General features: G+C 31.7%; 1 long non-coding RNA gene across 1 annotated transcript in view; it reads left to right on the forward strand.

The window, feature by feature from the left end:
• The first annotated feature begins 3590 nt into the window (after positions 1-3590).
• LOC112588720 (uncharacterized) overlaps positions 3591-11831 on the forward strand; it is a 15625-nt gene continuing 7384 nt past the window's right edge. Inside the window, exons 1-2 of the long non-coding RNA XR_003113014.1 lie at positions 3591-3771; positions 3996-4426. This is a non-coding gene — a long non-coding RNA (uncharacterized LOC112588720). The remainder of the gene's footprint in view (positions 3772-3995; positions 4427-11831) is intronic.

An 11831-nucleotide genomic window follows, 5' to 3' on the forward strand; every position in this document is an offset into this window, starting at 1 on the left:
ACGCAGACTGGAGCAAAGTACTCTTTAGCGATGAATCTCGTTTTTGTGTCTATTCTCCAGATGGACGAGAATGAGTTTATCGTCGCGGTGGAGAACAATTTGCAGACTGTACGGTAAGTGAGAGGCATAGCTACAATGGAGGCTCTGTAATAATTTGGGCAGGAATTTCAGCTAATGCTCATACAGATCTGCACTTTTTTGACAAGAATATGAACGCAGATGTATACGTGGAAGACATACTCATTCCGTATGTTGTTCCGTACGCACCCTTCATCGGAGAGAACTTCTTGTTTATGCAAGACAATGTTCGACCACACACTGTGAGAAGAGTGCTTGATTTCTTCGATGAAGTTGGCATAAATCGACTCGATTGGTCAGCAAATAGTCCAGATTTAAATCCAATCGAACACTTATGGGACAACCTCGGCAGGAAAGTACGAAATCACGTACCCGCTTCTCAGTCACTGCGAGAACTGCGAATAATTCTCGAAAACGAATGGAATACAATTACGCAGGATAAAATTAAAAGACTAATAAGGAGTATGCTTGATCGTATGAATGAGGTAATACGCGCACGAGGCAGTCATACCCACTATTAGTACACACACAGCAGAGAGGGTTTGGAGTCATTAACACACACACACACACACACCACAAGGAGGGTGTGAAATCTTGAAATACTGTGGAGCTGACGAACCACGGGGTCCTTATCCTTGTGGTATACACACACACACACACACACACACACACACACACACACACACACACACACACACACACACACACACACACACACACACACGCCACAAGGAGGGTGTGAAATCTTGAAATACTGTGGAGCTGACGAACCACGGGGTCCTTATCCTTGTGGTATACAAACACACACACACACACATACACACACACTACATACAATGGGACTTTTCCTACCAGTAAAACTCCATGCGGTTTATATTGGGAAGACTTACAACCATAATTTGAGCTAATGACAGCGGTATCTTAAAACGCAATTCATCTTTATTACGTAATACCGATTACGCAAAATGAAGAACCTAAATTGAATTTTACTTTCATTTCCCTGGTTTTCAAAATAATAAATGCAAATCATTGAATATATTGTACAGGTTATGTAAATTATTATATAGAGAAACATGAACACAGCTATTGAAATTATGAAAGAGCCAAACGAACCGCAGAGCCTCTTAGCCCCTTAAGTCTCGCTGAATCGACATTTGTTGCAAATTCGAAATTGAATATCTCGACACCTAAATATCCTAGCAGAAATTTCAAAAACGGTTTGAAAGCTTTGAAACCGTACTTTTCGAAAGATCTATCGAAATTGTGCGCAACGATATTTTTTCAAAATGGCGGGTGATAAAAAGGAGAACATGAAAAGTTGCTAAAAAAAGGTTCGAGCGTGCGACGGCGCATGGAGCAAAGTAAGTGTCGCAGCTCAATGGGACGAAAAGTACCTAAAAGTATAGAATGTTTTCTTTAAAATACTTCGTTATAGAGCTTGATGCGATACTTATTCACTGAATTATGCAAATTTAACAAGAAAACCGCATTTTTAGCAAAATTTGGAACAACTCAGTGAAAAATGATCACATCGAGCTTGGTAAAGTAGCATTTTAAAGATAACACTCTATACTTTCATGTGCATTTGGTCCCATTACGCTGCGATACCTGATGCACACCATGCACCATCGCAAACACGGACCTTTGATTATCAATTTTGCATCCTCTCACTTTATCATCCGCCGTTTTGAAAAAAATGGCCGAGCATAATTGCCATTCAGATATTCTTAAAGAGGACGTTTCAAGCTTCATTTTGCATTTCTGCGCATATTTGTATCTTCATTATTTACCAAGTTATGATCATTTGAAATTTTGTAATTTTTTCCCAAATTTGTAGTGTACCGGGTTTTTTGCGTTTGAGTGTAGAACTCAAAGATGTAAAGAAATCAAATATATATAAGAAAGGACTGCATAAAAGCCATGCAGAAAAAGATACGCAATAAATATAATTATTGTGAATCATCAAGTATTATTATTGTTAAACTAATATTGATAAAACCTAGATGTTTAAACAATTAAAAAACTGTTTACTTAGCTGTTCACTTAAAATTAATGTATTATTTAGTATTATTCAGCTCAAAGAATAAAAGTTACAGATTTAAAAATCGTGAAACATTAAGATTAAGCTATTAAGGTGATGAAGCGTATAACTTTTAAACTCGTTAATAATTAAGTCTTATATTTAAGATCATTAACTTAATATTTACATTTTATGTAATTAATGAAAGGATCTGTAGAGCACTTAAACATAAACATAATATGATTTAAATATTAAAGCTGACTATAAATATGGAACTTATTTATCGAAATGTTAATATACTCCTATTAAAGAATCTTAACATATCAAACCTGCAGTACTTGACTGAGATGATTCTTTGGATAATGAAATTAACTTCGGAGGACCAACACAAGTAACATAATCCTTATATTTGTTATGTCTTATTTTTCTTTTTCCCATTCTTAATTCAGCTTCAGATTCTGAAGTTGCTACAACTTGTTTTTCTGCCTCTAAAGCTTCTTCATAAGTATCTGTAGAAAAAAAAATTATACACAACTTATTCATATTCTTATGCAAATATATTAGCATTTTTGTTTTATCAATGGCACAATCTGAATAATATGTTTGTAAAATATTTGTACTAAAGCATACTTACCTAGGCACTGTCCACTCTCTTGTCTAGTTTATAATAATAATATATTTTCACACAAAAATAATCAATTGCTTTACTGTTCCATCGCATCGTGCTATCTCAGCTCGCTATGCACATAAAGCGCACATTCACAGTGCTAACTCATGTGTGTGCGCGCAACTCTTATACGTAGAAATTATTCTGATATGTTATATTAACTTCTGGACAACGTATTGCAATAATATTATAAAAATATTTCTATAATTATTTTAAAAATATTTAAAAAATATTTCAAATGCCATGTTATTATATAACGTTAGCACAATATTTGTAAAACTACGCAAAAACATTCAAAATTTCTACTTCATATCAACATTTCAAAATGTAGATTTAATGTTTCTTGTTTACTGGGTAAGGAACATGCTATAATAATTTGGCGGTGATATATAACGTCAGCTAGACAAAATACGTCAATTTGTAAAATGGTATTGCACGTAAGTCGCTGCGACGCTTGACTCACTCACCCGAAAGCCTGGAAAGCATTTTCTCGCCGTGTATCGGCCGGCGAAGTGCCCGAGTGAGTAAGACAAGGATAGCGCGATCGATTGTTCATCCTTGTCAAACTGACCTGACCCAACCTTCCTGCTCTTGCACTCGCGCGCACGGCATTGGTTCGCAGTTTCGCCGCACAAGGCTCTCAAAGTCAACTCTGGATTTGCCTCTGGCTCCTGCAGACCCTTAAGCTAAGACTCCATGCATGCGGTGAGCTGCGGCAAATGCTGCGGTGACCAATCAGGAGGGAGGCGCAAGTCCGGTTGCGGCAAGCTCCGGCATGCGTCTGTCTCCTGATTGGTCACCGCAGCCGTTTGCCGGAGCTCACCGCATGCATGGAGTCTTAGCTTTAAGAATAAAGAAAGTACATGTGTTAGATCATTGTATCATATTGTGAATCTCCAATTATGAGATCTGTATTTGCCACCGTAATATTTAGAGTGTAAGCAAAATCAAGTCTAAGTTAGCGAAGTTCCAAATGAAAACTTGGCGATATATTCTCGAAATCAAGGTATAGTTAATAGCTTTAATATTTCATGTAACTATTAACATTTTTTAAGTGTACATAATATTGTGAGACTTATTATTTATTAATTATTCAAAATAGAACGATCTTGTCAAAGCAATACATTTGTCATAGTGATAGCTTTCTGTTAATAATAGAATAGTAGAATAATAGAAAAGAATTTGTATGATTAGAAAATATTAACTTTATATGTTTTTGTTTCAATATAGTGATTAATATAGATCATCGTGGCTTCAATTTACCCCGAGGTACATGCAGCTACATGTGCAGATATATAGCAGCTACATAGCATTTGTAACTTTGTATTGGAGGTTAAGATTACATGTATAATACACCGCCAGCTATGTATATACATACTCTTACATATATTTCAGGTTTATTTTAGATCATACATGGCAAATTAACGACAAAATGTTAGTATTCAGATAAAAGATTAAATTCAATATTGTAAATTTTCATTTTTCTAAAATATATATTCTGTATTTCATGCATACTCCGGCATTCACGAATGTCAAATTCAATGGAGATTTTGGTGATTGAGGTCTTGTTGGTTTTACTCGATAAAAATGAGAGAGAATGTATGCTATTTCCAAAGTGACTAGTGATCGATACAAGAAAGAATAAGTCAGCAAATTGCAAGGTGAGAGCAGGCTTCTGGTCATATATATTCATTTTATTTGAAATGAGTATGATTATGAAAACAAAAAACTTTTTTCTAAATCTATGGCAATTTTTTAATTAATATCACCCTTAGGAAAAATTACTTAAAATTTTCAAATTATAGTTAACTGTAAGTAATTTACAGTTAATTATAAGTAACTTTAGGTAACTATAAGTAACTTTAAGTTAATTGGAACATCTCAAGTAATTTTTCTTAAGGACATAGCTTGTAATTATATCATAAACTTAGAGATCAATTTACTTCACTACAAATTCATAGGCAATTTTTTTAACATTGTATATAGCTAACTATATATAGTTAACTATATATAATTAACTGTAATAGGACAAAGATAGTAATAATTACCTGTCTGACAACATAAAATCATAGAAAAGTAGCTGGGAAGATTGCATTAAAGAAATTATGGAATAAATAGTATTATAAATATAAGTTAGATACAAAATGGTGAATTAAATAATTCATTTGTTTATAAATGGTAATTAAAAAAGTATTTGTAAGAATAATGAAAAGACAGATCAAATAAAAGAAAAATAAGTTATAAAACAAAAAAATTAAAATATCAAGCAAAACAAATATAACTATTATATGAATATAAATTCGAATTCTATATTTAATTTGGATTTAAGAACATATACAGATATCTATATATATGTACAAAGACATACATATACAGGGTATATACAAGTTTGATACAATTTTTTACCACACGATTTAGCATTACCGGCAGCATTGTAGTTAATTGAGTCATGTATAGATATAGCATGTATCATGTATATGTATGTTATAGACAAGTTCAGGTGATTGACTTCTTAGTTACTTGAGCTAAGATCTCTACGAAAAGGTATAGATACTTAATGTGGAAATGCATTATAAAAATATGATAATGGAAACATAAAAATTACATCTGTAGCAGGAAAGATTTTAAGATTTATATAACATTAATTTTACTATATTTTTATAATACATTACCACGTTAAATATCTCCATATACCATGATATCTTGGTAACTATTTGTCGGAAGAGAAAATGGTACTATTTTACTCTATTATATTTTACTCTATTTGGCTTCAAGAATATACTGTTACAATAGTGCCATAACCTTTGTTAACTTAATGACCTTTGGAAATTTCAAAGTCAAGTTAACAAAAGTTATTATTGTAACAGTATATTTTTGAGCATTATTGTACCAGTATATTTTTGAGACCATATAGAATAAAGTATAGTAAAATAGATTAAAATAATACCATTTTCTCTTCTGACAAATAGTTACCAAGATATTGTAAGCTAAATCTTGAAAAGGTTACCAAATTTTCTTTAAATATCTAAAAAAATATTAAGCAAATAAAAAAATGTTGCAAACAAAAGTTGTTTCAATTAATTGGTAGAAAAAGATGATATAATAGAAAATTGGGGTTTCCATTTAAGAAAAGTAATGATCAATAAATATCTCGAAAATGGCGCTATCTGTAAACAAACTGATATAGTTATTTTATGTCCCCCTTGAAACCATCCAACTTTTGTCTGAAACGTTTTTTTATCTTTTATATTTTTCAAGAATTTTGTCTGTCAAAGTTAAAATGGAACCCTGTATACAGGGTGAGGAAAAAGTATCGGAACACCTGAATAACTTTGAAGGGTCAAGTTTTCAAGAAAAATATCTTAGATAAAAGTTTCAGTATTTTAAATAATGAACTTGATGATGCCCTTGAATTTGATCATAGGGTAAATTTTCAAGGTCATTTGAAGGTCAACTCGAAATTTTCAAATGGAAATCCCAACTTTTCTTACACCGTCTTTTTCTACCAATTAATTTAAAAGATTTATGTTTAAGACATTTTTTATTTGCTTAATATTTTTTGAGATATTTAAGAAAAATTTAATAACTTTTTCAATATTTAATTTACGATATTTCGCTAACTATTTGTCGGAAGAAAAAGTGGTACTAGACTTTTTTGCTTTATTTAGTCTCAAAAATATATCGTTACGATAGCGTTCTGATTTTTGTTAATTTGATGATTTTGAAATTTCCAAAAGTCAGTAAGTTAACAAAAGTCAGGGCGCTATCGTAACAATATATTCTTGAAACATTATATTTTTGAGATGCGTGCAATACGACTCAATTAACTACAGTGCTGTCAGTAATGCTAAATCCTGTGGTAAAAAGTATCACTTGTATATACCTTGTATACATATATGGAGGAGCATTCTCTGTCAAATCAGCTACTCCCCTGCGTATCTCAATTTTCGATATAAATTATTTTTATAGGGCTCAAAATTTTCGTTGAAATGTCTATTTTTATATGCCGTCTGGTATTTTTGGCGTCGCAAGATGACGGCGCCATAATATAAACCGAAACGAGCATAAGTCATGAAAACGATGGAAAATCTCGCTACGAATTTTGAGCTTTTCAATTTTTCACTTCTAAAACTTAAAAACTCGGTAAATATCTAAGGATGAGATTTGGATCGATGGCATTTTGGAGATATCAGGAATCCTAATTTGGCTCGTGGGGTTCAGGGCTCATGGCGTTCCAGCAATGAAGAGATTTCAGGACTATGGAACTTACAATATATTGAGTCATGGGAATCTAGGGTGAGAGGTTTTTAAGTTCGGGTTATGGGGTCCGGGGTGATGTGCGAAGAATACAGGTTTTTGCAGTTAGAGTTCATATATTTACCGTTTTTAAGTGTTAGAGGTGAAAAATTGGATATGTATATATTAATACTGTCAATCAGTAATACTGTCAATTTCAAATAAAAAGTAGAATTCAAATTTTTATTTACGTGATAGTTAATTGTTTTGTTTAGTATTTTTAATTATAATATGTTAAATTATAATATATATTAAATTTTTAATTTTGTTTTATAATCATTTATTTTTTATTGTGTACCAGGTGTTGTCGGTAATTCCTTTTCGGTTTTTTCGCAAAGAAAACACGTTATTTACAATAGATAGTTAAAATATATTTATTCAAAGTATTGGCCATTTGATTCCATACATTTTGCCCATCTCTCAGGCAATTTATGGATGCCATTCCAAAAGAACTGTTTCTCCTTTGAGCTAAACCATTCATCGAGCCATTTTTTAACTTCTTCGAAATCGGCGAAGTACTGTTCTGCAAGCGCGTGCCCCATCGATGCGAAAAGGTGGTAGTCGGATGGAGCCAGGTCTGGAGAGTACGGCGGGTGCGATAAACTTCCCATCCAAGTGATTTCAACACTTCTTTGACTGGTTTTGCTGTATGAGACGCCGCGTTGTCATGCTGCAAAATCACCTTATCATGTCTTTGAGCGTATTGTGGACGTTTTTCGATCAATGCACAGTTCAAATTGATCATTTGTTGTTGGTAGCGATCAGTATTAACTGTTTCTCCAGGTTTCAACAGTTCATAATATACGACACCAACCTGGTCCCATCAGACACAGAGCGTGGTCTTGCGACCAAAGCGATTTGGCCTTGCAGTCGATGGGCCGCCTTCGCCAGGTGATAACCATGATTTTTTTCGTTTGGGATTTTCGAAATAAATCCATTTTTCATCACCCGTTACTATTCGATGCAGAAATGACTTCCTTTCATACCTTTGAAGCAGCATTTCACTGACGATTTTTCGATTTTCCAATTGCCTGTCATTCAATTCATGTGGCACCCATCTTCTCATCTTTTGGATCTTTCCCATTGCTTGTAATCGTTCACAAATTGCTACTCGGCTCACATTCAACTTTTCTGCCAATTGTTTTTGAGTTTGTGTTGGGTCTTCATCCAATAACTCCTGCAATTCCGCATCTTCAAACGTTTTCGGCCTACCAGGATGTTTTTTGTCTTGAACGTTGAAATCACCACATTTGAATTGTCGAAACCACGTTTCACATGTTCTTATGGTTGGAGCATGCTCACCGTAAGTCTCTATCAGCAAACGATGACTTTCAGCGGCTTTTTTCTTTTGATTAAACAAGAAAAGTAATGCGTGCCGCAAATGCACGTTTTCAGGCACAAAATTCGACATTTTCAAAAAATTATTAATCTATAACGCTGTTATTTTGGCGGAACGTAACTTGTGTAGTTTTGAGGTTAATGTCAGTAGAATAAAATGACATATGTATCAAATCATAACATTGCATACTTATGGCTAGTGACATCTGTTACAAAAACCGGAAAGTAATTACCGACATACCTGGTATATGTATATTATTATGCATGCATATGTGCTAACAAATTTATTCTTTAAAATATTTACAATTGATCTAATGTTTATATTATTTGATAATATTGATTTTTATATTTTATTACAATGCTGGGGGATAAGTACTCACTTCGGCCAGATTTTAGCGCCTACTTTCCCCTTACTACCGCTGCCGGCTGAACGCCGATCGTGCGGCAGCTTTGTTTTCAGAAGCGTTCGCATATGAAAAATACGCTGGGATCATAATTTCCACCAAACCATCTTTAGAATTTTGACAATAGATTTTCACATCACCTGTGAGATACTATTGTTGATATGTTTATTTTTTTTAATGGTTTTCGCAGTAACCTTACTCCACTAAAAATTGATAAAGATGAAACATATGTTCTAATAACGGCTCTGTTCTAATGACGGTTTGGCGGAAAGTACGACCTCAGCGTATTTTTCATATGCGAAGTCTCCTAAAAGTTGTTGCATGCAATCGGCGGCTCGACCGTCAAGTCGAGAGCAATAGTAGGAGGAAAGTAGGCGTCGTCTTCGAAATTTGGCCGAAGTGAGCACTTATCCCCTAGCACTATTTTATTATGTATAACTTTTTAATTTACAGTCATAGTTATGCAATATTAATATTTGATATGGGAATACAAAAAAGAGCAATTATGTAGGTATCATAAAATTAGTTAGACTCAATAAGAATAAACAGTATTGGAAGAGGAGTAATTTTACAAAAATTAAGAGGAAGGAAAAAGTAGAAAAAAATTTGTTAGACAAGTTATATAAAATAACATATGTGTGACTGCTGTGATTCTACTATTCAAGCAACAACTGCTCAGTAACAATAGATAATAAATATTATTAGATAAACAAACACAAATGTAAATAAGAACAAGTAATGTGTGATGTAATGTTCAAGTAAATGTTTGATACTAAAATATTACTTTTTGCACTCAAATGTTTTAGTTCTATCATTTTAACTTATCAGTGGAAATTACAGTATAAAAACAAAACATTTTTTAAATAAATATAACTCGAAATAAAATATTTGTCAGTACACAATTGAGGATTTAATTTAAAAATTATTAAAATTGTCATTTGTAGTTATTTGTAGTAAATTAGTCTATCAGCTGTTCTCTATGATATATTATTTAAACGTTCTTTTATGTTTACTTGACATACTTGATCGCTTTGGTATCCCATTTATCTTTCAATAGCGTACTGACAAATATTTTAGTGAGAATTATGATTTATTTTACAAAATAATATTTTAGAAATTGGTTATACTTGATTTGGCCTTCAAGTTGGTATCATATCTGTCATAAATTTATTTCTAAGTTTTCGTAAATAGATTCCATAACAGGCAAATAACTTTCAGCTCTTTTAGTTTTGTATTTCCTACTGAAGAATGGAAAGAGTGGGCTTAAAAATTAAGATTCAAAAAGATTTAAAATTTTGTATGCAAAAAGCAGACTTTATTTTTTGGAATAAATATTCGAATAACAGTGCTAATTCATATTTTTTTACATTTGTTTATTTGATTATAATTATATATTTGGAGAATCTTTGTTTTATACAGAATATTTGAAATTACATTGAATTATTAAACGGACGAATCTTAAAACGTTAAATAATCAATTGATATATTTGATATAAAGAAGATGATAAATAGAATTCTAATAATATAACTGAAGATAAAATCAATCAAACAAAAATAAATATATTACATTTTGATAGGATAGGAATGAAGAATTAATAAAACGATTATTGTTGAGAACAAATGAAACAATCGTGGAATATAATTTTCAATGCTTAATGACTATATATTTTTATATCATGGTTTTAACACTTGGATAATAGGGTAATGAAATTTTTTTTGTCAATTAACTTTAATGAAAGTATGTGTTCCACACATTTTTCATAGAATTCCAACAGGATTTTTTATTACTGTACATTTTAATACGAGAAAGAAATAAGACTCATGATATTAAAATCCGATTATTTATTTTGTTAAATCTTATTAAACATGAAAAAAAGTATTTGTCTTTATGCATTGTATTCTTAATAAACAAATCTTTTTTACTATTTGTGAGGCAATTGTTTTATTCTTTAATAATAAGGAATTAATGTGTAAAATAAATATGAATATCTTACCTTGTTTCAATTCGCAGTTTCGCGTAAATATAGGCACGGTCTGCCTCGCGCCGTTCGGGCGCTGCCACTTCGCTGCGTTGAACTTGAAGTGAGGCACTACTGTGTCTCTTGGTTAGACTCGCCTATTTTTATTATTTCATTGGTGATAAATAATCTATTATTATCACTATCTACTATTATCACCAATGAATATAATATTCATTGGTGATAAGTAATCTATTATACTCCATTTTTATAGTTTCTTCTTTAACTCGTTGATTTTACATACAACATAAACCTGAAATTAACTTTAAAACCTGATGTATTCGAATAATTTGGCCAGCGATGTTGTTTTTTGTGAGGGAAAATTTATAAGAAAAATCTGTTTTGATTAGAGTTATTTGACAAGAACTATATTTGGTCCTATATAATTATACAAACTATATAAACTATACAACTATACAAATTATACAAAGGTAGATCAAGTAAATTCGATTTGCTTTTTTCTAACGAGAGAGAAAAAGATACGAAGAAAGGGTAGAACTTCAACGAACCTAAACAATTTAAAAGCATTCAGAAATGCTAATTATTAACGTAGATGTTAGTCAATAACCAATCAAAGATATAATAATATAAACTGTCTATTTTCCTATGTTTCTATGTGTATTCGAGATATCGGGTATAAGAATGAAAGATATAACAATAAACTTGATTGTTTATTCAACTAAAAATTTTAAAAGGTCCAGAAATAATATTTTAAAAGTGTCATTGTTTAAAAATATTGATTATACAAAAGGCAACTGCTTCATGTTTGAAGAGGAGCATTAGAAGTACTAAAACTTTGGTATCTATACGAGCTGTGTAATATTATCACTCAGATTTATGAATTGAATTTTGAATTGGTTATGTGTTGTTTGTGTGACTAGATTATTATAAATATAATATATTTTGTTACATACACAGAATATATTGTATGAAACTATTTGTATATAAATAGTTGTATATAAATATTTGTACTAGATAATACTATACATTTTAATACGAAAATTCGAAAT

This window comes from Harpegnathos saltator, unplaced genomic scaffold (assembly GCF_003227715.2).
Source record: "Harpegnathos saltator strain DR-91 unplaced genomic scaffold, Hsal_v8.6 scaffold276, whole genome shotgun sequence".
In the NCBI taxonomy this organism is placed as follows: domain Eukaryota; kingdom Metazoa; phylum Arthropoda; class Insecta; order Hymenoptera; family Formicidae; genus Harpegnathos; species Harpegnathos saltator.